The sequence below is a fragment of the Crocuta crocuta genome, unplaced genomic scaffold, assembly GCF_008692635.1.
Source record: "Crocuta crocuta isolate KB4526 unplaced genomic scaffold, BGI_CrCroc_1.0 scaffold290, whole genome shotgun sequence".
Classification (NCBI taxonomy): Eukaryota; Metazoa; Chordata; class Mammalia; order Carnivora; family Hyaenidae; genus Crocuta; species Crocuta crocuta.
Genome location: NW_027527429.1, coordinates 5,447,992 through 5,474,984, shown reverse-complemented (window position 1 = coordinate 5,474,984; position 26,993 = coordinate 5,447,992). Strand labels below are relative to the sequence as shown.

Below are 26,993 nucleotides of genomic sequence, written 5' to 3'. Positions count from 1 at the left end.
GAATTATTCAGAGTACGTTCTCTGACCAGAGTAGAATTAAGTCCAGAATCAATTCTTTAAAAAATAAGAAAAAGAAGAAAAGAAAAAAGCCCCCAAAAAACTAGGAAATCCCCAATATTTGGAAATCCATTCATGTCTAAATATCCTATGTGTCAAGAAGAAATCTCAAGGAAATTTAGAAAATAGTTTGAAGTAAATTACAATAAAAATATGATTTCACAATTCATGGGACCTACATTACAGTATACTTACAGGGAAGTTTGTAGCACCAGATGTATATATTAGAAAAGAAAAAGGGTTCAAAAGTGAGTGTTCTAAATATCTATTTCAAGAAGTGAGAATAACAGAAGCAAATTAAGTTCAAAATAAGTAGAAGAGGAGGTGACAACGTCAGAAATAATTATTTAAAACACAAATATTCAATGGGCAGGTCAACATAAAACAAAAATTTTTTATTTGAAAAACTAAAAAATCATAAAACCTTAAAATACTCGTCAAGAAAACTGGAGGAAGCATAAGTTACCAGTAACTTTGATATAGAAATCTGACAGGGCCATTACAAGAAAGAAAAATGACATGCCAATTTCCCCTATGCACATAGGCCAATAATCCTAAATAAAGTATTAGCAGATCAAATTCCATCATATAAAAATAGGATAACACACCATGGCAAAGCCAAGTTTATTTTAGCAACCCCAGATTGGCCGACCACTCAAGCGTCAATGACATGTGCCAACCACACACACATGTACTGTCATACAGAAAGACTTGAGTTTCTGGTCCAAAATATAAAGAGTTTGGAAGTCCTCACTCTCATTCACACAAGGCAAATGCTGAGGAAACTGGAAATCAGCAGGCCTTACACTAGCAGAGAATGGAGGCCACAGGACAATCTGCTGCCCAGGAAACCAGACACACGGAGAGCAGGCATGGGAGCCCGCGGGGGAGCCATTACCTGTGGGAATGCTTTCAGTTGTCATTGAGGACTTTCAACCATCATCAGTGTGGACAAGTTTGAGAGTTCAGAACTCCGGGATGGGGGATAGTTTTAGCGGGCTACCCCAAGTCTTACATCCAGGAGACATGCCAGGCTCTTCCTGGGGAGACACGCTTCAGCTTCTAGGGGCAAAGTCACCATTGAGAAACATGTCCAGAGCACTCTGTTCTCCTTAACTGCTGCCCTCAAGGAAAATTATTTCACCAGAGCCCAACCTGGGTCTTACCAGGACCTCACTGGCCTGGTGGAAAGTAAACATGTGACTCGGACTCATGAGACTGAGGCCTAATCTCAGCCCTACAGAACACCCTCCTTGCCCCACACTGCACCTTAGCCTCCTTAGGGCTCCTGGGTAAGAACTGGGTGGGGGATGTTACAACTCAAGGTACTGCCAACCTTAGACCCCATCTAATGAGTCTTTAGGAAAACCCCAAGACAACAGGGAGGCACAAATAAAGACACCAAAAAGAGATGTTAGCCTCTGATCCCATGGCTATAGCAAACAGCAAACATGGTCGGCCACCTCGCCACATCAACAGAAACCTCACACTGACAGCCTCCATTTCTTTTGCCTAATACATAATGTCAGGCTTTCAACAAAAAATTACCAGGTGTGCTAGAAAGCAAAATATACAGTCAGAAGAGGCAAATCGCGCATCAGAATCAAACATGGATATGGCAGAGATACTGTGGTTAACAGATCATGAATTTTAAATAACTAGGATCAAGATACTAAGAGTTTTCATGGAAACAAGGAACAACACACAGGAGCAGATGAGTGATATGAGCAGAGATATGGCAGTTCTCATAAGAGAATCCGAAAAGAAATGCTAGAAATCAAAGACACAATGGGGAATGCTTTGGATGGGCTCATCAGCAGACTGGACACAACCAAGGAAAGAATCGGTGAGTCTGATGATATGTCAGTGGAAACTTCCAGAACTGAAGTGAAGGGAGGAAAAAAGAAAGAAATAGATGGAGTGGAGTATCCAAGAATAATAGGACAATTACAAAAGGTGGAGAATATTACGTGCAGTAACAATTCCATTTGTGACAGCATCAAAAATATTCCATAATTAAGAATAACTCAAAAGTCTGCAAACCCTCTACATAGAAAATCACAGAACAGAGGCGCCTGGGCGGCTCAGTCAGTTAAGCATTCAACTTTGGCTCAGATCATGATCTCACAGCTTCTGAGTTTGACCCCCCGTTGGGTTCTGTGCTGACAGCTCAGAGCCTAGAGCCTGCTTCAGATTCTGTGTCTCCCTCTCTCTCTGTCCCTCCCCCCTCCAAAAAAATAGATAAACATTAAGCAAATTTTTTTAGTTAAAAAAAAAAAAGAGAATCACAGAACATGACTGAGGAAAAGTAAAGATGTAAATAAATGAAAAACATACCACCTTCAAGAACTGCAAGACTCAAAACTGAAATATGTTCATTCTCTTCAAGTATATTGATCAATTCAATATAATTCTGATTAAAAATCCCAGAAATTTTTTTCCTATGGAAACTGTAAAACTATTTCTATAATTTTTATGCAATGCAAAGGCCCAAGAACAGCAAAGACAGTCTAAAAACACAAAGTTGACACTTGACTTAAGTTTCTTTAGTTATATATATAATTATTTTATAATAGAATATATAATAATGTTATAGAAAATAAGACACAAAGAAAGACTAATAGATGCATAGAATAAAGAATTCAAAAACAGACCACACAAAGTCATTTTATTTATGAGAAAGGTTACATTTCAAAGTAGTGGAGAACAGATGATCTTTTCAATAAATTACTGGTTAAGAATTCATATTTTTAAAAATGCATCTTGCATCTACATCCTGAACAAAAATCAAGTCCAGTTGGATTATGGGTATAAATGTGAAAGGTTTAAAAAGTTTCTACAAGACAATTTAAGAGAATATAACAGAGTATCTTCACAATCTTGAGCAGCAAGATTCTTTAGCAGGACATAATTTGTATAAACATACCAGGAAAAATAATATAATTTAGAGTATATGAAAATTAAGATCTTCTGGTCAACAGAGACAACAGTAAAGGAGAGAAAAGGCAAGCCATGGAATGAATAAAACATTTTTAATACACATGTCTGGCAGAGAATGCAAGTCTACAATAGTTATGGAAGACTTCCAAATAATTAAAAAAAGGAAAAAGCAGACAATCCAACAGAAAACTGGACAGAAGACTGAATTTAATTTCATAGAACATACAAAATGCCCAGTAACTATATAAAAATGTGCCCAACTTTCTCAGTCATCAGAAAAATGCAAATTAAGGGGAGCCTGGGTGGCTCAGTTGGTATCAAGCATCTGACTCTTGATTTTGGCTCAGGTCACGATCTCACTCAGAGTGGGGATCTGTGCTGGCATTGAGGAGCCTGCTTGGGATTCTCTCTCTCTCTCTGCCCCTCCCCTGCTTGTGCTCTCTCTAAATAAATAAATAAGTAAAATAACAACAAAAAGAGGAAAATGTGAATTAAGAGAGAGCACTATCAAAAATTAAAGATGGGCAATAACAATTTTGGGCAAGAAGGTGAAGCCTCTGGAACTCTCATACATTGCTGCGGGTAGGAGGTGCGGTCTCCTGAAATTTCTTTAGAGGTAACTACTGTAAGCGAATATATGCATACCTTATGACACAGCCATTCTTCTTATAGATACATAGCCAACTGATTTTGTATAAATATTCACAAAAAAGGTATGTACAAATATATACATAGCAATATTATTCGTGACATATCCACACCTGAAGCAATCCCAGTATTTGTCACTAGTTGAGGGAATGAATTGTGGCACATTCACAGGATGACCTTCTAGTATGATAATCAATACAAATGAACTAGAGTGATAGGCAACTAACTGTATGAATCTCACAGATAATCAGATAATAGGAAATGAAATAAATCAGATACAGCCATTTGCATAAAATCCAAAAAACAGGAGCACCTGGGTGGCTCTGTCAGTTGGGCATCTGACTCTTGATTTTGGCTGAGGTCATGATCTCGTGGTCTGCGAGACTGAGCCCTGACAGCGTGGAGCCTGCTTAGGATTCTCTCTCTCCCTCTTTCTTCTCCTCCCCTGCTTGCACATGCTCACACTCTCTCTCACAAAATAAATAAATAAACATTTAAAAAAATCCAAAACACAGGGAAAGCCAGTCTTTGGTGGCAGAGTGAGAATAGCAAGGGCTGCTGGGAGGTAGACGCCTGGAAAGGGGTCCTGGGGTCCCAGGGTGGTGGCGTAGCTCCAACCGTCTGTGTGCCAATTGCACTGGTGTGATCACGTTGGAAATTTATCAGGCTGCATTCCCATGATATATGCTCACTTTTCTGTGTGTGTGCTATATTTTCAATCAAAAAGCTTTAATGAACAAAAGCAGGGGTCAATTTTATATAGATTGGGAGGGGCATGAGCCCGCTCAGAGAATCTAGAGCACCATCTTTATTTTCATTGTCCTTCCATCCAGCCTTGTGTTACTCACTCATCCCAGAGCAGTAACTGACTCATGGTGACTCATGGGTCAGTAGATCGTTGATGAATGAGAAGCAAGAAAAGATGCTTTCCCTCGCTGTTGAAATTCTCTGTGCAATGGTTCTCTTCTGAATCTGGAGTCTAATTTGCCACGTCTTGAGCCTGGGCCAGCTTTGTGTTCTACTCTGGCCAACAGGAAGCAGCAGAAGTGAGCAGTATGGAGCCAGTTGTGGGTGTGGAGTGGCATGCCTTTTTCCAGTCGTCGGTGCCCCTGGGGCTGCTAAGCAAGTGACCCCAAGCGGTCTGGAGGATGACCAAAGCACCCCAGCTGATAGCTGCTCAGCCTCCAGATGCAGAACCCCTCGGCTGACCTGCAGTGACTCACAGAAGCCTGAGGGAGCCCAGGCAGGCCCACAACCACCCAGCTGTCCCGCAGACTTGTAAGCAACCGTCAATGGTGTCGCTCTGGGTGACTAAATGAAATAGTTTGCTGCTCAGAAATAGTGACCTAATCCAACAACCTCTCCCATCCTGGGAGGGTTTCCACAGACACTACAATAAAAAGTATGCCCCTTGCGGATTACTGCAACCTGCATTCCATATATAGTGGCCTTGGAAAGCAGTGTCAATGTGTCAGCTGTCTGGACCCCATCTCCAGCCTCTTCTCCCTCACCTGTCTTTTCTATAGATGCCATAAATGCTACAGCTGATGTTCCAACTTCTTTTGCAGCTAGGTGTGGCCATGGGGCACATCGGCCACTTAGATATATGCAGAAATCTGCTCGTAATCCATCCCTTCCTCTCTCTTCCTAGCCATGCATGCTACCCTTCAGGGATAGCATTTCTAAGGCAACGTTGAATGAGTCCCTTATGATATCAATGAACAGAGTGGCCAGATTTAGAAAAACAATTCATTGTTAACTAGAAGAAATACAAGATATGCTGGTAAATTGGAATTTTAGATAAACAAAGAATAATAATGTTTGAGTATAAGTACGCACCAAATATAGGATCGGTTCCAAAGTCTGTCATGGAGACGCACATCAGTCCTGGGGCTAAACCCCCATCGGCTTCCTCCCTCTCCCAGCCTCGTACTGGTGTTTTCAGACTGACAAACGGCTCTGCTAACCCAACAGGCTCGCTTGGCACACACTTCTTATCAATACTTCATAGATACTGTCCCGCTACCTTCTTCTTCTTTATTTTTTACATGTTTTATTTATTTCTCAGAAAGAGAGAGACAGCATGAGTAGGGGAGGGTTAGAGAGAGGAGACACAGAATCTGAAGCAGGCTCCAGGCTCTGAGCTGGCTGTCAGCACAGAGCCCGACGCGGGGCTCAAACGCACAAACCACAAGATCATGACCTGAGCCGAAGTCAGACGCTTAACCGACTGAGCCACCCAGGCGCCCCTTGTCCCATGTCTGCCCGTGGTTCGAGTGAAAAATCTGACAGCCGTCTTATGTTCTTTCAAATCTGTAAATTACAATTCTTTCCTATGGGAAGCTTCTGGGATTTTCTGCTCACCCCTGGAAGGCAGGGATATTGCCAATCCGGGTCTGTGAGTGTGGCTTTTCATGAGTCCTCCCTGCAGCTCAGCTGACCCTTCCCGTCTACAGACTCAAGTGCTCTACCACGTAGGGAGTTTTCTCTGGCATCTGCACAGATAATGCCTCTCCTCCAATGTTACTCTATCATCTGTATATTAGCTGTCAAGGGTCAAGCATGTAGGGTTCTTTTATTTCCCCTTGTGATTTTTATCTCTGAATGTTTCTCTAGGTTTTGAGATATGTCTTCCACTTCACCTTCCAGACCACTAATTTGGATCTAAATGGAGGACATCATCCTTTGAAGATAGATACTTAATTCTTTTTTTTAATTCAAAGTAATTCTTCAGCTCTAGTCCATGCTGCAATGGAATAAGTGTTCTTACTGTTTTTAGTCCAGCTGCTATCTGTCTTCTCTAGCAGGACTTTTTCTGGCTAGGTAATGGCTTAGTCTTCCTCTCCCCACCTGCTGGGGTCCCTGAATTCCTTATTTTTCTTCGTTGCCTACTTGAAGCTCTCCTCATCCTTGAAGCCATGCCTTGCTGCTGGGGCACCTTGGTAGTGGTAGCCCCTGAGTGGTGGGGGCTCAGCAGACTCTACGGTGTCTGCTCAGGTCCCTGCCTGAAGCTGGGCAGTAGCCCCCCAAGCTCCCGACGTCCCCAGCTGCAAGGCCATTGCTCCCTCGATCTCAGAGATGGGCCCCTGGGCTCACCTGATCAGCTTCCCTGAGCCAGGGCAGCCAGTGGGTCATCGAGGGTGGGGCTTACTGACTGGCTCCCCCCTTCCAAATGGGTGTAGAGATCTCTATGAGCTGGCACTGTAGAGCTGAGCCTCACCCCAGGGCTCTGCCCAGAGAGGTCCAGCCTCCAGCCTTCCACAGCCTGTAGCCTGCCTTACACCTTGTGGGCCCTGCCCAGCTGGGCTCGGGAAAGACAGCTGAGAGTTGAATCCAGAGATTGAGAAAATGGTATCAGGGGTACGTTTCTGCACCACTATCTTCCCATAAATGTCCCACTGTTTTTATTCTGCACCACTATCTTCCCATAAATGTCCCACTGTTTTTATTCTAGAGTTTTGAACTTTGCATGATTGTACGTTACATTTTTAATCAGAAAAAAATAAATATTTTAATACCAAAAAGAGCTTTAGTTAAAGCATCATAAAAAGAGAAACAGGGATGTCTGGGTGGCTCAGCCAGTTAAGCGTCTGACTCTTGATTTTGGCTCAGGTCATGATCCCAGAGTTCATCAGATTGAGCCCTGAGTCAGATTCCACACTGGGTGTGGAGCCTACTTAAAATTCTCTCTCTCCCCTCTCTCTCTGCCCCTCCTACACTCAAGCACTCTCTCTCTCTCTCCAAAAAATAAAAAAATTTTAAAAATTTTTAAAAAGAAAAACAAAAATAAATTTTAAAATAATTTTAAATAGAGAAAACAATGTATTTGACTTCATTAGGTCAGAATCTTTAAGTTTCCAACTTCCAAGATCATGTCTAACAAAAGATTGGAAGCCACAGTGTGTAGCAACCATGCACAGGTTGCATAAAACATGGCATGTCCATACAAATGGAATACTATGACTACAAAGCTGTAAAAAAGATGAAGATCTGTGTGTACTAACTCAGAAAAAAACACCAACTTTTTCATGGTAAGGGGAAAAGCACGGTGCAGAAGAGTGCCGATGTTTTTCTGTAATGGGCCAGCCAGGAATTATTTTAGACTTGCAGACAGGGACTCTCGATCACAGCCACCCAACTCTGCCATGTTAGCAAGAAAGCAATCACGGATAGCATGTAAACTAATGTGGGTGACTGTGTTCCAATAAAACTTTATTCACAAAAGTACAGGTAGTGCCTGGATTTGCCCCAGGGACCGTAGCTTGCCAATTTCTAGTATAGCAGATAAGCCCTCAAGTGATTTCCCATGAGCTACACTCTTATGTAATCTAGTTCCCTCAGGTGCACACACTTTGACTTTCTTCTTAGCCAATAGAAGATGGCAAGAAGTGAGGGAGTTTTGCAACTGAAAGATCTCAAATCGGTTGATTCTGAGTTAATTGAAGGGGAGCTCATCCAGGGAGATCCTAATCTAATCAAGTGAAAGCCCTTATAAGAGGCCCTTTTTGAGAATAGAGATCCTTCCTTTGCTTTGAAGAAGCAAACTGCCATGACTTCATAGCTGTGAGAAGATGAAGTCAGCCTATAGCTTGAGGGAGGTTGGAAGCAGATCTTTCTATAGTTGAGCCTGTGAAGAGGATACAGTCCGGCCAGCATGTCTTTTTAAAAAGGATTTTAATGTTTATTTTATTTTTGAGAGAGACAGAGTGTGAGCAGTGGAGGGGCAGAGACACAGGGAGATACAGAATCTGAAGCAGGCTTCAGGTTCTAAGCTGTCAGCACAGAGCCTGGCACAGGGCCTGAACTCACGAACTGTGAGATTATGACCTGAACTGAGGTCAGACGTGCAACTTACTGAGACACCCAGGCGTCCCTGGCCAACATGTCGATGGCCACCTTGTGAGACCCTGTGTGGAGAACCTGGCTAGGCAACACCCTTGTTCCTGGCCCACAGACGCTGAGATAATAACTACTCATTATGTTAAGTCACTAAGTTTGCAGTAATTTGTGACACAGCATAGAAAACTAATATGCCTGTTGCGTGAAGCCTGCCATCATTTATGTAAGAAAGAGATAAAATAATAATATATATGCACATACGCTTAACTTTTCATAAGGAAACACTGGAAAGGTAAGGAAGAAAGTAATCAAATTACCCACAAATGAGGGAGAAATGGGTGGTGTGTCCAGGGGCTGGGGGACAAGACTTTTCAGATCATAATATTTTGTATTGTTTGGATATTTAAACCACCTAAGCTTATTATCTATTCCAAAAGCTAAATTTAATTTTGGAAAAAAAATCTGCTTTCCCGTTTAGTAATCAAATACCAGTTTTCGCATGTGTACCTTTCATGCTTCATGGTTGCCATTTATTTATGTTCATATTTTTGCCTTGAATTCTTTTCTGTATCAACATTACGAATATAACCTGTTTATTTTCCTTCAGAATGTCTTCTTTTAATCTCAGATGACACCTTCTTCACTGTTGTTCTCACAGCCCCTGACATAGGAGCCAGCGTGGGGGACACCCCAGTGGATGCTTGCCAAATGAATGAATGAATCATGAATGAATGAACCACCTCATTTGGTGGTTTCCTTCATGGCGAGCCCACTTGAACAGCTTCTGGTCTACAAAACCCCCTCCCGCTGTGGTCCCGATTTTACTCTCTACTTGAAATAAAGCATCTTCACTTTAGATGATAAAGAACACACTGCCTCACCGCCTCCTTACCACCCACCTACCGTCAAGAGATGTTGATGAAACATGATTCCTAAAGCATTTTAAACATCTTTCGGGAATATGTTATGCAGAGAAGACATAGTGATGGCAACAGCAAAACACGGGCATCTGTTCTTCACTGGCTCATTTTCTGAAAACAACTTTCCATTTTTTCCAATCTGCTCAGTCTCAGCTGAGCCATCTCAAAGAGGTCACCACACATGGGGACCGAGTTGGAAGATTTGGCGCAGCCGCCCTGCCCTCTCTCCCTCACTCCAGCCTAGCTCTGCCCTGATCACAGCTCAATTTGGAAGGCCCAGTTACTCTACTCTCCAGTCTATCAGGCTCTTCATTTGCTTGGCAAGCAGACCCCTGCCTTGTTCCAGAGACAGAAACCCAAGTGCAATGTGTTCCCACAGAACCATGAATCTATATTTTTCCCTTTTACTCTCTTCTGTGGACTAGAATCCTCTCTCCTTAGCCCATGATGGTTCTCTGGAGCCTAAACAAGAGTGGTGGGAGTTGAAAGGAGAGATAAAAAAAAAGGGGAAAAGACAGGTTGGGCCACACCACCAGGAACCCAGGAAAGCATCCTTAAGCGTGGGTGAAAGTTGAAGGGTCAGGCTGTCCTCAAACTTCCACTGGGCTCTAGCAAGGAGTTCTCTTGGCCAAAATCAAAAGTGATACAATCTGAGATGTGGGGGTGGGCCTGGGAGTGGAGACACCTTCTGACACAAGTGTGACACACACACAAACACAAAACACACAAGGGCTTTCCTTGGCAGTTAGGTGCCTTACAATGCTCCCCAGAGGCCAGCTAATCTGTTCTATCAATAGCAGGTGCATTGGAGCCCCCACGGACACTCTGAGGTGATCACCATCTGCTGGAGCACTTACCAAATTCCTGTCATGTGCTCCTTGGTCTGGTAAGTAAAGCCTGTCTAGACCGCAGCACACTGTGCTCTTTCTTTTTTTAGTCCTATCTTAGTATCACCCAAGCTCCCAAGCCCAGAGAGATGGCATTAAACAGTCCTCGGTTAAAGGTGGGGAAAAGGGTAACCATCAGCACACCAGCATACAAGATTTCCCAGGTGGCAATGAAAAATTCCCAACTGAATCCAAAGAATTGATATTGGGAAGAGAATGTTCACAATACATTGTTAAGCTAAAAGAAAAAAAGGAGGTTATAAAACAATGTGTTCTACAATCCCATTTTTCTAAATGCATCCATCTTTACAGTTATCTTAAGTTTCCCTGGCACCTTAGACTCGGCTACCCAACCATCCCCTCCACATGTCTACCAACATGTCTGCTGGCACTTCCAACATGACATGTCCTAAACTGAAGTGAGGACTCGCCCTTCTGTCTCCTCCTCTTACAGCTGCCTCCACACCAGGAGAAGGCAGCCCCATTCTTCTCGATGATGAAAGCCGCCATAGCTTCTTTTCCTTTTTCACCAGATGGTCAATTCATCAGTTGCAATAAAGTTCAAACAATCTCCTGGAGAGTAGATAGCAACAAAGACAGAGGAAACAGAAAATAAACAAGAAAATTAGAGATTCAGTCTAAGAGGTACAACAGCCTAGGAAGTACAATCAGTGTTGCATGGGGTAAAAAAGACAGAAAATGAAAGAGAGGAAATTATTATTTTTAAAACACTGATACACGTTTTCCAAGGACTAACAGATCTGAGTTTCCAGATTGGAGGCTTTTCTTTGCAAGTTCTCAACACAAATGAATGAAAATAGATCCATGCCACAGCCCACCACTAGGAAATTTAGAGTCTTGGAATGCAGAGAAGATCCTAAAATGTCCAGAGAAGAACTGCAGGCCATGAACAAGGAGTCAGGAACTGGAACAGTGTTCAGTCTCAAAAGAGCAGCTCTAGAATTGAAAAGAAAGAGGAGCGATGCCTTCAAACCTCTAAGGGGTACTTATACCAAGCCAGACGTGTTTGGGGGATAAAGACATTTTCAGACATGCAAGTTCTCCAAACATTTCCCTCCTGAAGACTCTTTTTTTTTTCATTATTTTTATTGTTTTTTAATTTATTTCTGAGAGAGAGAGAATGAAAGACAGCATGAGCAGGGGAGGGTCAGAGAGAGAGGGAGACACAGAATCTGAAACAAGCTCCAGGTTCTGAGCTGTCAGCACAGAGCCCGACGCGGGGCTCGAACCCACAAACTGCAAGATCATGACCTGAGCCAAAGTCGGACGTGTTTCACAAAACAAAGAAGTAAACCGCAAAAGAAGAGAAGGGTTCTAGAAAGTAGGAGTCCGTCATAGGAGACAGGAGAAAGTATTCCCAAGATGATGGTAAAAAGAGGCCTGGGATGCCAATGGTGCAGTGGAAAATGCAGATGGAAAGCATGAGTGGAGAGAACTCACCAAGAAAAATGTGAACCTGAGAGGTTATCGGTATGTTTCTCCACACAGAGTCCTGACAGAGTTGGAAGACAAAATACTGACAGGCACAAAGACACTAGAAAAATCAAGGCAGTTATTAACTCCAGGGGGAAAAAAAGTTGTATAAGGAAAGAAATGATGTCGTAGGATATATATATGTTTCAGCTGTGAATCGTGTAAATAAATACCAAAGTATAGTCAAGATAATATAAATGCAGAATGCCAGTCTGAGAAATTATAACATCACATGTTGAAAGGCTGTGGTGAGGGAAGCGTAGAGGAGGCTGGTGTAAGAAAGCTATGGGGGTCCTCCCTTTTCAGAGAGGAAAGTCATTACATACTAATCAAAATCAAGAGCAGAATATCCCTATTATTTAGAAATATGGAAGATCAGAAAAAAAATAAGACACTTAAAATTGCTGAAATTGATCACCTCTCAGAAGTGTACTTGGGGAAAAGGAAGAGACGGACAGTGGACTTTGTTTTTATCATAAGCCTCTTAGTGCTTTTAAACTATGTACACATTAATGTATACAAATTATTTTTTAAGTTAATTTATTTACTTAAAGAGAGAGAGAAGAGACTGCATGCATGTACGCACATACGCACATGAGCAGGTGAAGGGCAGGGAGAGAGAGGAAGGGAAAGAATCCCAAGCAGGCCCCACACTGTCAGCACAGGGCCTGATCTCATAAACCATAAGATCATGACCTGAACCAAAATCAAGAGTCAGATGCTTAACCAACTGAGCCACCTAGGCACCCCTACATTTATTATTTTGACAAAAATGTGTTTAAAATAATACAGAGTCACAATGGAAATCATCATGAATTTCCTCAAAATAAAAAAAACACTTTAATTTTATAAAAATAAAGAAGAAAGGTAAATTCAACAAAAGTTTAAGTTAAGAAGAATATGGAAATTAACATTCTATAGAATTTTTTACTCTGGTCTAACTTATTTCCTCTCGGTGAATAGGTTTTGTTGCCACTGATTTGTTTTACTCCTTTTATATAAATTCTGAAACATCATAATACAAATTTGAAATTTTTATATAAATCAAGCATAGATATTACTCAGTGCTGTATTTTGGTACCTGGCACAGTGCCCAGCACCTAGCAGCTTCTCAAGGAATATTTGTTGACTTGAATTAAAGGAACCTGATCTTCTTTGGGTCTAAATTTCCTCAGATTTTCTCAGGGGTTCCTTTAAGAACCATCTCCATGAAAAACATTTCAAAAATTTATGTGAAACTTTGCAAAGACATTAGTCATTAACTTGCTTAATGTTCCTTTCAGGAGGATCCACAAGATAAATTTTTCTCTGAATTTAAAATCCACCAAAAAAGTCAGTCTTCTGATAAAATGGTATCTAGTGATGAGAATTATGTAACCACACTTTTGCCTTAACTCCTAAAGCTGCAAGTCCACCTTAGGTTAATAACTTGGAGCATCTTAAATTTGATAGACTCTAAATTTTTTTAATATGTATTCAGGAGATGGAGGAGTGATTTTCTTCTTTTTCTAAGGTATTGATTTTAAATAGATATTTATTCTTGAGAACATGAATTGCATTTTCCACTTTTTTACAAACCTGATAGTGGAAAAGTTTTCATTTCTTTTATTTATTTATTTGTTTATTTCCTTATTTATTTATTTTTATAGTGCACATTAGAATTTTTTTAGGCTTTAAAAAATAGTTTGTTGTCAAGTTGGTTTCCATATAACATCCAGTGCTCATCCCAGCAAGTGCCCCTCTCCGTGCCCATCCCCCCCTTCCCCTATCCCCCACCCCCATCAGCCCTCAGTCTGTTCTCAGCACTCAAGAGTCTCTCATAGTTTGCCTCCCTCCCTCTCCCCAACTATTTTCCCCTTTCTTGTCCCCCATGGTCCTCCGTTAAGTGGAACATTATTTAAAAGCTCAATACCATAATGGGGCTGTATGGAAAATTTAAATCCTGACTCTAGTTTGCTGGGCTCCTGGTCCTTCATTTCTTTCTTGAATGGACATCCAAGCATCAGAAGCCTTGGAATCTATACAACAACTAAAACACTGCCGCTGTATAATTGGCAATAAATTACACTCTTCATATTTGACTAGCTGAATAGACTATGCATTTACTGGTCTTGATAATGGATCCAGGACCATCACAGAAGCTTGGCCCCAAAGAAATCCCAGGATGTCCCCCTTGGGATCCCATCTGGACAGACTTATGATTTTGGGTTGACAAGATGCTCTCCAGAATTTTCCTTTTGGAAACTCCTGTTCTCGGTAGACTGGCTCTTGCCCTGCCAGATAATGATTTCATTGCACTTGTATTAAAGACTTTCATCTTCCACCATAGCTTCTCATTGGAAGCACAGGATTTGAATGAATTGTTGGAAGATACTTGTCTCTGTGTTTCTCATCTTCAGTCTGTGCCACTTAGCCTCATGTACCATGAACTCAATATTTTACTTTCTCAGATATCTTTCATCTTTAGTGCTCATGAGCTTGTTTTCTTTGTCTGTGCTTGTCTCTGCAAACAATTGGCTTGACGTTGGCTTCATTTTATAATTCATCGTGTCCATCAATTATAAAAATACCATGAACTATTAAGCAGGTTGTCAGTGATCATTGCTCACTTTCTTTCATAAACTTGAGTGAGTGCACACAGCTTGTTGTCTGACCAGCAGTGAAAATCAGCACTGCTTGATGGCACATAAGATCAAGACAGTTATGATTTCATCAGACTTCCATTCCGAAGGTTCAGAAGCCAGGCAAAACGACATGCTAAATATCTTCAGATCTGTTCCAGAAAAAAAATGGTGATCTAGACAACTTTACCTAGGTGATGGCTTCATCTTGCCTTTGAGAAGTCCTGCATAGATTCCTTATTCTTGGATATAGAAACAGAGTGCCTCCAGAACAATGTCACAGATCTGAGGCTTACGGAACTTGACATTTTGATGGACCTAGTCAACAGAGGTCAGTGGACAAAAAAAGCACTCAATTTTTCAAGTTGAAGGTGGGTATATGTAGAATCTGACTCTTCAGAAGGAGATCAAGTGTCTTCAGTGAGAATGTGGAGGTCTGTCTTTCTAACACTTGAGGTTGGCAATGAGATGGTTACAATTGTTGAAATCTTCTTCACCCGAGTGGATTTCTCCAGATGAAGATTTGATATAAAATATTCTCTCATCTGAAGGGAAGATGGACACATCAAAATGCTCTTTCAAGATCCAAGATCAATATAACTCTTTTATCACCAATCTTCTTGTCAAAGCCATGAGCAGAGGTTATGCCTGGTTTCAGCAAAGAGCTATTAAAGTAAGCTAAAACTGAAATAAAAGGACAATAACAATCCTCCTGCAATTTCCTTCATCTTTTCCAGAAATGTAGAAGAGGACTTCTCAGGATGGAAGTCTTTGCTCTTTTCTTGTACCCCACAAGGGACTACTGCCTTCTCGTGTCATTCATATTAAACCACTGCCCATCTCCACCACCATCATCACCATCATTAGCGTCACCATCACCACCATCATTACCACTATCACCACCACCACCATCGCCATAACCATCACCACCACCATCATCACCACCACTACAGCCATCACCATCTTGATGTAAACCCAAAAATATCCAAACAAATCCTTAGTGATGAAACGGTTTTGGTGGGTTTCACTGTAGTTTGATTCATTGCACCACTACTAATCATTCAATCAATTTTCTGTGTTTGTAAAGTCCACAAAGCTTGGAATGATCCAGTTTCCCTGATCATTGTCTGTGATCTCCATATTCCTCTGATAAAAGACACTCACATAAAGATCAATGATGCCAGGATCAACAACAACCTCAGATCCATCTAATATTATTACAATTCCTTAACCAGGAGAGCACAAAGCTCCAGAGAGGACAGGTCTGACTGACAGAGGAGTAATATAAAAAAAAAAAAAAAAAAATAGGAGCTCTTCCTTGTGGAACAATCAAGAGGTGACTTTTGATAACTGAAAGTTTTATACCTCTTTATATGCTAAATTAGATATTTGTTTCACACTGGATATAATGTAGCACGTTAGGTCATTGAAATTATCTTGCATCTGACAGTTTGTCCATTAGTCATAACTAGATTACATTAGTCACTTACTAAGACTAGAGACGTTTCTGTATAGTAACAAAGTCATGCTTAAAATAGGCTATGAAATGCTTTTTTACTGTCTTTTGTGTTCAGAAAATGTTTCCCAGTGTTGTATAGCTCTCATTCTCTTTTCCATTTTTTTAAATAGTTTTCCTAACAAGGCCTCATTTTTGAAGAGGAATATTATATGGTTTTCATGTAGAAGATAACACAAATGACCCTTCCTACACAACAGAACTACACCATTTGCTATTTGGTTCTAGGCTTTCCAGAGATTACAACAGCTCATTTTGAGCAAATGTCTCATGTTGGACTCAAGTACAGGAAAGGCCTATTGTCACCCAAAGCTCTCAGTCACAGTAGACCTAGGCCTAACCGGAACTGTTCTGCCATGTTTTGTTCTATTTGCCCCAGAAAGCTAATACTTCTATTTGCCCCAGAAAGCTAATACCTTTGCTTCTGCAGAAATAGCACTAAATGGGATTCTTCACCATGTAAAGGACTGCATAAGAAAATCTGAATTAGGGGCACTTGGGTGGCTCAGCGGGTTAAACGACTGACTTCAGCTCAGGTCATGATCTCACGGTTCGTGAGTTCGATCCCCGCGTTGGGCTCTGGGCTGACCGCTCCAAGCCTGAAGCCTGTTTCAGATTCTGTGTTTTCCTCCCTCTTCTGCTCTTTCCCCACTCACGCTCTGTCTCTGTCTCTCTCTCAAAAATAAACGTAAAAATTTTAAAAAACCCTGAATTAATTACACCATATTTTAAGTTTATTCCAGGGATGAATAAATGAACAGACACTTGTTTTTTGTTCTGTCTCCGTTTACTAGAACAGAACCTGGCATATGTGAAATCCTTAGTAATTGTTAGCTGTGCAGCTATAATTATCTTGTTCCTTTGCCATTCTGCTTCATACTTTCTCTCTCATCCTTTCTTCACTCTTTCTTCATTCCCTCTTGCTATTTCTGTTTTTCACACTGAATGTCCCAAGAGAGCTTATACATGAGTGTCACCAACAACACTTACGTAAAGCGATACTCACAGAGTGTGCGTGGTGGCAGAAAATGTGGTATCTATAGAAGGGCCAGGACAGCACCTTCTAATGGACTCACTAATTAGGACGCTGTCCCTGTCATGGTGGCCAAAGCAATTTCCCAAAAAATGCTTTTTTTTTTTTAGAAGGAATCTTAAACTACTATAGGAGTTTATCACCTGACTTGACCCACATTAGCAGGAAACTGGTGAATTGGCTCAATCATCAATCCAATCATAAGGAAGGAGCAAAAAGACCTAAATAAAATAATTTAAAAATCTTTTAAAAGGCACTGATAGGTTGGCAAAAATATCAGACATATGTACTGGGTTGAACAGCATCCTCCTGAATTTCATGCATACCCAGAACCTGTGGATACAAACTTATGCACATGTTTTTGCAGACGTAATTAAATGAAGATGAAGTCATACTGGATTAGAGTGGACCCTAACCCAGTGATGGGCCTCCTTATAAGAAAAGGGACACTTGGGCACAGAGAGACACAGAAAGAAGATGGCCATGTGAAGAGGCAAGTAGAGACTGGAGTTCTGGTACCAGAGCCAGGGAATACCAGGGATTGTCAGCAACTTCCAGAAACTGGGGGAGGCAAGGAAGGATTCTCTCCTAGGCTTCTCAGAGGGAGCATGGCCCTGCCTACACCTCAATTTCAGAGCTCTAGCCTTCAGAAGCATGAGAGAATAAATTCTCACCGTTTTAAACCACTCTCTTTGTGGTAGTTTCTTACAGCAGCCCTAAAAAACTAATACAACAGAAAGTGAATGCTGACATTCACTTTGAGGGCATTGGTTAAATCAAGGTAAACTGGAGCCTTGGTTTCCATGGGTTCAGAAGATGTGGTGAGCAAGAGAAAAAGCTCAGGAACCCTCAAGGTGAAGGATAAAACAGGAATCTCCACTCAGTGCATAAAGTAGAGCCCAGTAGTACATGGGGAAATGAGCAGTAAAGCTACCTCCACCAAAGAGCGCTGACAGGAAATTGTCTCCAAAACTGGTGCTGGGTGAAAAGGAATAAAACTGTACCCTGAAAATCTGTGGCAATAAATCAGTCCTCACATGGCTTAAAGTCTGAAGTCACATCCCCAGATGGTGTGTAAGGTCTGAACCTAGGAATCAAGGTTAGGGTGACTTGAGGTCGATGATCCCCTTAAACATCTGCAGAAGCAAATGTAAGTTCGTTCTGGTGCACCCATCATCAGCCACATCTTGAAGAACTCCTAAACACAAATGCAGCTCACTTCCAAAAGTCACAAAACACAGAAGGAAGCAAGGCAACATGACCCTGAGAAAGCAGAATCCTTCGAGTCAGACCTGCAAATACTTCAGCCCTTGCATTATCTGACAGAGTGGATGGAATTGGTAGTTTAATAAATTAAGATAATAAAAGAAATATAAAGATCTGAATTAGGTATAAGAGACTATAAATATGAACAAGGAGATTTAGAAAACAAACTTGAGGCTACATAAATAAAAGTACAATAATTTAAGTGAGAAACTCAATTAGACACAGGTGAAGAGAGAATTAGTGATCTAAAAGATGGGCAGGAAGAAATCTTCAGTGTAGAGATACTAAGAATCAGAAAAGTCAGGAAACTTGGAGGATGCAGTAATAAAGATTGAGCATGCAGGTAACCACAGTTCCATGGGGGGTGGGGAAGAGATAGTTACAATATTTGAAAAGATAATAGCTGAATAAATTCCAAGCTAGGATGGATAAAGAGACAGCCACACCTAACAAATAGTGCAATGTTCAGTACACCACAGACAAAGAAAATAAAAACCGATTACCTTCAAAGGGATGACAAAATGGGGAGACAGCTGATTTCTCAACAGTAATAAAAAAAAAAAAGCTGGAAGAGAGTAGAATGATATCTTCAATAAACTGTGAGAAAATAACAGTCAAATAAAATTTTATATCCTGTGGGAAGGGAAAAATGGCTTTCAACAATAAGGACAAAATAAGGTCATTTTCAGATCATGAAAAACTGAGAAAGTTTACCACCAACATAACTTCACTAGAAAAAAATAGAACGGATGTACTTCAGGCAGAAAGAAAGTAATTGCACACTGATGGTGTGAAATGAGAAAGAGTGATGGGCAAAGACACAGACAGATAGGGATGAATCTAAATAAAATTGACTACATAAAGAAGAAGAAGAATTTCTTAGGGAATTAAGCATTTTTAAAAAGATAGAGCTAACGTACATAATATGTCACTGAGGAGGGGAGTAATTGGAGCTAAAGTGTTCTGGTGGCCTTATAGTGGCCAAGATTGTTAAGAGAGTAGATATTCATATAAAAACTAATGTATAGAGTAAACAGAAGGAAGACACACGACAAACTAGCACAAGGAGAGGGATGAAATAGAGCAGCTACTCAATGATAAATTCAATGAGAATAAATACAAAGCACAAATGAAGATGTTAGAAATACATCCAAATATATCAATTACTAAAATTTTTAAAAGGGACTGGATATGTCAGGTTTAAAAAATATATCAAATTGTATATTTAGGTCAGACTGGATCTACGAATTCAGCCACCTCTTTTTACAAGACACACACTTTAGGCGCCTGGTTGGCTCAGTCCTTTGAGACTCCGACTTCTGCTCAGGTCATGATCTCACGGTTCAGGAGTTCAAGCACCACGTCGGGCTCTGTGCTGAGAGCTCAGAGCCTGGAGTCTGCTTCTGATTCTGTGTCTCCCTCTCTCTCTGACCCTCCCCTGCTCGAACTTTGTCTATCTTTCTCAAAAGTCAATAAACATTAAAGAAATTTTATAAGACACACGCTAAATCATCTTGCTACAAAGAGATTGAAAGTAAAGGATTGAACAGTACATATTAGGAAAATACTAAACAAAAAATAACATAAAGGAGAGCCTGAGTGGCTCAGTGAGTTATCTGACTCTTGATCTCGGCTCAGGTCTTGATCTCAGGGTTGTGAGTTCAAGCCCCATGTTGAGCTGTACACTGGGTGTGGAGCCTACATACATACATACATACATAGCAACTAACTAGGAAATTTAAGTAGTTACTAGTAACTAAAACTTAAGTTTTAAGTTTACCTACTAACAGAGCTTACACATAGAACAAAAATGGAAGAACTACAGACGAAACAAAAATACTCACCAGCACAGAGGGAGACTTCAACATGCCTCTTCCCGTAATTAACTGAGCACGCACTAAAACTTGACTCCAGGACTGTGGCAGAAGAAACACAAGATAAGTCANGGGGCTTCCATTGGCCAAATCTGAGACAATTTGAGCATCAAAATTTTTAAAAATGATAGTAATAGATTATTACTTTTTCACCAAAATACAAATCTATTATATATATTAATTAGTAATTAATTAATGAGTAAAAGGAAAAGAGAGGCTGTCTCTTACAACAGAATGCCAACAAACAAATCCCCAAATCCGTGGAATTAGAAAATTGCTGTTTGGTAACCAAATCATCATCATCATCATCATCATCATCATCATCATCATCATCATCGATTCCGGTGAAAATTCTCAACAGATGCTAAATCTGGAGGAGTAAAGTCTGATGAGGAATAAAATATTTACATAGTCTCAAAGTATCTTCCCACAGGATATTTATTAATTATTTATTAATCGAGAAATTCATTTTACATGTTAATTAACCATTCTGCAGAGAAACCTGACAGATATTTAAACCATGTCGGGGGAGAGCCAACATCAGGTATGGTACCCGCTGTCCACTGTGCCTCTTGACGGGATGCGTTGAGAAGACACAGCGTCACTTCAGGGAGGTTCCTGCCTGAACAGCACAGCCCGAGCCCGAATCAAGCACAAGGAAATGCGAGACAAACGTAAACTGGGAGACACGCACAAGTGAGAGGTTTGGACCCTTCAAGAAGGTCAAAGTCAGGGAAAGAGGAGGAACAGAATGAAGGAAACCAAGGAGGCGTGGTCACCGAATGCAGCAGATGATCCTGGACTGGATCCCGACCCACGAAGGACACTGTTGGGGGCAGGAGGTGCGCTCTGGAGGGTGTGGTGCCGTTAGCGCACCGCTGCTGATGCCCTGGTTCTAATAGCTGACCTGGCATAGAAGCATTGCACACGGGGAACATACTGAAGTGTGCAGGATGCTAATCTGTCTTATCTGCAGCTTAGGCTCGGCAAAGCTAGTGCCAATCGACCGGAAATATCCTCTCTGCCTTTCTAGAATTACGGCATCTGGACATTCTCTTCTGCTTCCATCTTATTACCACCATGAGCACACTCCTCAGAGCCGATGAATACACTCACTGGAGAGCTGGGAACTCAGTTAGACTTTCCAAACATCCAGGACAGATTGTGACATGTGCTAATATAGAAACAAGTGAGAAGAAGGGACAGTGAGAAACCGTGGAATAGACATGACCACCCAGAACAAAACCACCTCTCCTCACTTTGCAAAATGCCTGTGCCTGAAATCAATATTCGTTCCTCAGCCATCGGTCTAAGTTGAAATGAGCCTTCCTGCTCTAAGGAGAGCAAACTCTGTGCACTGTGACCTCCCAAACACTGGGTACAGTCCTAAAATTCTCTGTGCCAAGGGAATCCCCACCATTGCTAAACAGACAGCATAATGGGGCGCCTGGGTGGCTCAGTTGGTTGAGCGTCTGACTTCGGCTCAGGTCATGATCTCACAGTTTGTGGGTTCGAGCCCTGCGTCGGGCTCTGTGCTGACAGCTCAGAGCCTGGAGCCTGTTTCAGATTCTGTGTCTCCCTCTCTCTCTGACCCCTCCCCTGCTCATGCGCTCTCTCTCTCTCTCTCTCTCTCTCTCTCTCAGAAATAAATAAACAGACTGCATACTGTGGGGGAGATAAAAGACCCCAGGTTCCAAAACGACATCACATGCTTCTCAGTCGGCTTCCTCATCCAGAAAGCAGGGTTAATACAAGCAGCCTCAGAAGATCAGCTCCAGGGCTCAAACACAGTAAAGGGGTGGAGCACCCACACATACAAAATTATATAAATTATTCCGTAAAAAATTAGATAAATTATGCCTGTTTTTAATTCCCATTTACTTGTGCAGATGCATTGCTATTTTCCCCTAATCATTTGGGGAAGAAAAGATATCGAAGGTGCTACAGTTTGCATTCAGCCTGTTATACCGTTTAACAACTTATCAGTAAGAAAAAATATTTTTGATGTTTATTTATTTTTGAGAGACAGAGTGTGGGGAGGAGGGGCAGAGAGAGGGAGACAGAGGATCCGAAGCAGGCTCCACACTGACAGCACAGAGCCCAACGCGGGGCTCGAATTCACAAACCGTGAGATCATGACCTGAGCCCAAGTCAGATGCTTCACCGACTGAGCCACCCAGGTACCCCTCAGTAAGAAATGTTTTTAAAAATAGTTTCCTAAATAAAATGAGTATCAATGCAATTTTCTCCCGCTACTCATAGAACTGGCCTTGTGTCTTTTTAGAGCTTTTTTCTTGAATTATGCCTTCATTTGACATCAAATAGATGCCCAGCAACACTGCTCCTCCCACTTGGGCAGACCTACCAAGGGCCTTCACGGTACACATCTGCTTGTCTACACACACGGGGAGTCATGCAGGACTGTGGTGCAGGCAGGTGGGAAGCTGGGTGACTGAGTCACACTCTCTGCCCTGTACCTTTCTCATCTTTGGAATTCTGTACCATATAAATCTCAGACCTTTTTGGGTATTTTTTTTTTAATTTTTTTTTAATGTTTTATTTATTTCTAGGAGAGAGAGAGAGAGAGACAGCGNGGGCCCCCTTTTTTTTTTTTTTTTTTTTTAGTGTTCATTTATCTATTTTGAGAGGGAGGGGGCAGAGTAATGAGAGAGAGCAAGAGGGAAAGAGAGAATCCCAAGCAGGCTCCCCACTATCATCACAGACACCAACACGGGGCTCCATCTCATGAATCATGAGATCATGACCTGAGCCGATATCAAGAGTCAGACGCTCGGGGCGCCCGGGTGGCTCAGTCGGTTAAGTGTCCAACTTCAGCGCAGGTCAGGGTCTCACGGTTCGTGGGGTCAAGCCCCGCATCAGGCTCTGTGTTGACAGCTCAGAGCCTGCAGCCTGCTTGAATTCTGTGTCTCCCTCTCTCTCTGCTCCTCCCCTCCTCATGCTCTGTCTCTCAAAAATAAATACACATTTAAAAAATAAAAGCTTTTTTTGAGGAGTCAGATACTCATCCAACTGAGCCACCCAGGCACCCCAATCTCAGGCCTTTTTTTAAAAGAAAATAAGTAAAATTAATTTTTAATGACCCAGTTTTCATTTAACTAAACCCGAATCCTGACAACTTGGGACACACCTTTGCCAGCCATTTATTTGAGTCATGAGTTTGGAGATCAGACTTTATCTTTATCCAAACTTGAGTAAATGTATCATTTTAAAAATATCACATCACTGAGCTGGCAGGCAATGAAAGGAAAAGGGAGAAGGGTGAGTGCCAAGTGTTTACATCCCAGAAAGAGAAGTAACGATGGATTCTCTTGCGACTTAGCGGATGCGTAGAAAGTTGTGTGAGGGCTGATGTGCAAATGAAGGCCCTGCGGTAGAAGCCCACAGTCTAGCGGTGACCAGTTTAGATATTTAGATATCGGCTCAGGATTTACCTTAATTAAAAAATCTGAAGTAAATTCACGAGCATTAGCCTTTCACATTGCAAAAGTTTAGGGCCGGGGAAGGATTACAGTATAATTATAACGTATGTGGCTATAATTAAGATCTTCTCTAATTAGCAAACGATCTTGCTGGGGCTTGCCACAATTAGAAGGGCAAGATAACACAGGAATTTATCACGGGTGCACACGTGGGTGTGACTCGAGTCTGGAATCGGCCAACTCATCAGACAAAGGCCTCTGAAGGGGCCCAGCACCTTTCGGACGACAGGAGGAAAATCTAGAAAGAGAGAAAGAAGTGAGACCCTGATGGGAAGGGCAGAGCTGCTGCAACAAGAGGAACTTTGGTGACTCTGAGGTGTGAGAGGGAGTCAGGGTCACGCACAAGTGCCCGACCGATGGAGAATGCCCAGCGCCCATCACAGGAGATGAAATGCACGGTTCCTACTCGGGAGTGACCAGCGAGGAGCACAGAGCCTGCGGGGGCGAAGGCCGCACATCCTTGCTGGGGAGGCAACACCCAGCCTCCCCCAGATGCCTTTACTTGTTTCAGAGGGAGCCCCCGCCTGTCCGGTTCAGCCGCGACCATCCCAGTGTAAGCTGCCCTCACCTCTTGCCCGACCCCGCCTCGATCTTCATAACTGCACCCTCCTCCTCCCCTGGCCCCACGGTGCCCCCCTCATGGCTTCCAGGGGGTCCTTCACCAAAATCCCATCATGTTCCCCTCCTCACCTGCACGGCTGCACATTTAGAAGAAAGTTAAGTCTTTAAATCTTTTCAAAAGCCTCACCAGCCGCGTGCGATCTGGCTCCCGTCTTGGCCTCGTCTCCTTCTGTGTCCCCCACACTCGCTTCAGTCTGGCCACAATGTCCTGTTGTCCCCCCGTCAAGTCCAGCACGAAGCTGCCACAGGGCCTTTGCACTGGTTGTTCCCTCTGCCTGGAAGGCTCCTCTCCAAAACAGACACGTGGCCCAGTCCCTCACCGTCTTTACGTGTTTACTCAAATGCCACCTTTTCAATCAGGCTGATCTGGTCACTCGAGACAAAATTGCAGCCTCTGCCCCCACCTTCGCAACCCTCATCTCCTTTATCCGAAACCATAAACCATCTCCTTGATTCCTTGTCTTCCTTGATCCTCACCACCTTCACGTATTCTATATACTTTCTTACTTACTAAGGTTCTTTGCCTCTCTGCCCTTTCTAAAATATAAGCTCAAAGAACAGAGAAAAAAAATTTTCCAAGTACCTGATCAGGGCCTGGAGCAATGATGAAAGTTGACGCGTATTTTGTGATTTATAGATCGGAGTTGCGGCAGACCAGGAAATGTAAGTTTTCATGAACTCTTACTCCCTTAAAGTTTGCAACAAGGCAGAGTCTCATTATGAAATGTCTGTTCAGCTGGCCTTTTCCAAGAAGGCTGATATACCCGTCCCATATAACAAGTGTTCGTCAGAGGGCTGGGGGAGGGGAGACAGAAAAATAATTGCTGCAGGGACTCATCGTCCTCGACCTCAGAGCGGTAATGAGAACAAAGGTTTGTAGGGTGTTTGCAGTTTACAAAGAACTTGCACGTCCACGCTCTCATTGGAGCCTCTGTATCCCTGTGAATTATGTATTAATAATGTGCACACTTCACCCTTGATAAAACTGATGTTTGGAGAGGCCCAAGGTCACCCAGCTAACAAAGGCTCGGAGACAGTGGAAATGCTGGTTTTGAAACTACCCCACACTGTGCATCTGCTTCGCTGAGATAATCAACCCCCGCGAGACTATTGGGAGGACCAGCCATTCAGGGAACTTTTGCTGTTGTTGTTTTTATTTGTTTGAGTTCGCCTTTTTACCTTTCGCATAGAATAACGCAGACGCAGAAACCCACGCTGAGCAGACGTGCCATTTGGTGACCAGTTATGGGATGAACCTTGTAACCACCACCAGGGCAGGAATTAGATCTCAGACGTCCCCTAAGTCCCCCGCGGGCAGCGTTCCCTCCCTGCCCAGACCCTCCCTCCCACCAAACGTGACAATCATCTCAGCTTCTGTAGCAAAAACTTTCTTATGTTTCTTTTTAGTTTACTGTCCAATGTGTGTCCTTAAACACCACAATTTAGGTTTTAGCCATTTTTTAAAACTTGGTAAATCTCTCAATGAATAGTTACCCTTGCCATTATCTCTCTTCCGTAAAGTATATCTAGTGAAGAATTAATTTTTTCTAGTTTATTTATTCATTTTTGAGAGAGAGAGCGCACAAGCAGGGGAGGGGCAGAGAGAGGGAGAGAGAGAAAATCCCCAGCAGACTCTGCACTGTCGGCACAGAGCCCGACATGGGGCTCCAACCACGAACCGTGAGATCACGGCCAAAGCCAAAATCTAGAGTTGGATGCTTAACCGACTGAGCCACCCAGGCGCCCCTCTACTGAAGAACTTAGAGATTTTGACCTGCGGAGTGGACAGCACAGTCTGGAACACGTGTGCGCACAGGAGAGCATACACACACACACACACATAAAACAGCTCTTGAGTTCATGCTGATATTTTAAATTCCAATCCGGGACTCAAGGGTTTTTACTTAACCTCTTTTGTGTTTTATCTGCCCATCCCATCTTCCACCCCCAGAATCCATGGGGCTCTCACAAACCCAGGGGGTGACAGACTCAGAATATTCTATGATTACGCATCTGCTTTTTTTCCTTTACAGTAACTTTGTACGAAATTTGGTTTTCATGTGTTGTTGCTGCTTGCCTCCGTATACACTTACTTACCCTCAGTGTTTAGAATTGTCATCATAGAGTATTGAAAGTATCGACAGGAGTTTCTTTTTGAGGTTTTCTAGCTTTGTTTTCTCCCCCTGACTTTATCCAAAGGATCTTTCTCCTTCTTGCCTGTGTCCTTCACCTGCTCAGCCTGGTTCTTCTCCAGTGGTTTCTATCCTACGCGGGAGACCCTATCCTGGAAGGGAGCTCCAGCTGGTCAGTTCCAAGCGTTCACAAAGACTAGCCCAGCCTACCGAAGGCTCGAGCATGTATCCCTAGTACAGTAGAGGGAAATCATCTAATTCCATCCACTCTTCTCAATTGGCCCGCCATGCTCTTCAGAGAATACCTGTTGGGTTTTCTGTGGGCTCTCCTTGTGTAAGCCCCATTGGGTACCCCGTTCCCTCACTCTGCTTCATCCCCCACAGATGCTGATAATACCTCGGTCTTGTAGCTATTGGTAATATACACCCTTCACCTGAATTTTAGAGTTTATAGGAATACCTTGCAATTAGCTTTCTTGTAAGTATTGTCTATCCATCTGGTTTTGCTCTCCAGATACTCTGTTTATACGTGGAATTTAAGAAGATCTAAAAACTGCACTGCCACCATTCAAGATTTGCTTTTTTTTTTTTTTAAGGTTCATTTATTTTTGAGAGGGGGAGGGGCAGAGAAAGAGAGAGACACAG

At 42.3% G+C, this 26,993-nt stretch overlaps 1 long non-coding RNA gene across 1 annotated transcript; it reads right to left on the bottom strand.

The window, feature by feature from the left end:
• Nucleotides 1-7,843: 7,843 nt before the first annotated feature.
• Nucleotides 7,844-24,945, bottom strand: LOC144226253 (uncharacterized). Its single transcript, XR_013333570.1, has 3 exons — nucleotides 24,800-24,945; nucleotides 20,066-20,137; nucleotides 7,844-10,864 (listed from the first exon to the last, which is right to left on the bottom strand). It is a non-coding gene; the product is annotated as an uncharacterized LOC144226253 (long non-coding RNA).
• Between the last annotated feature and the right edge of the window lie 2,048 nt (nucleotides 24,946-26,993).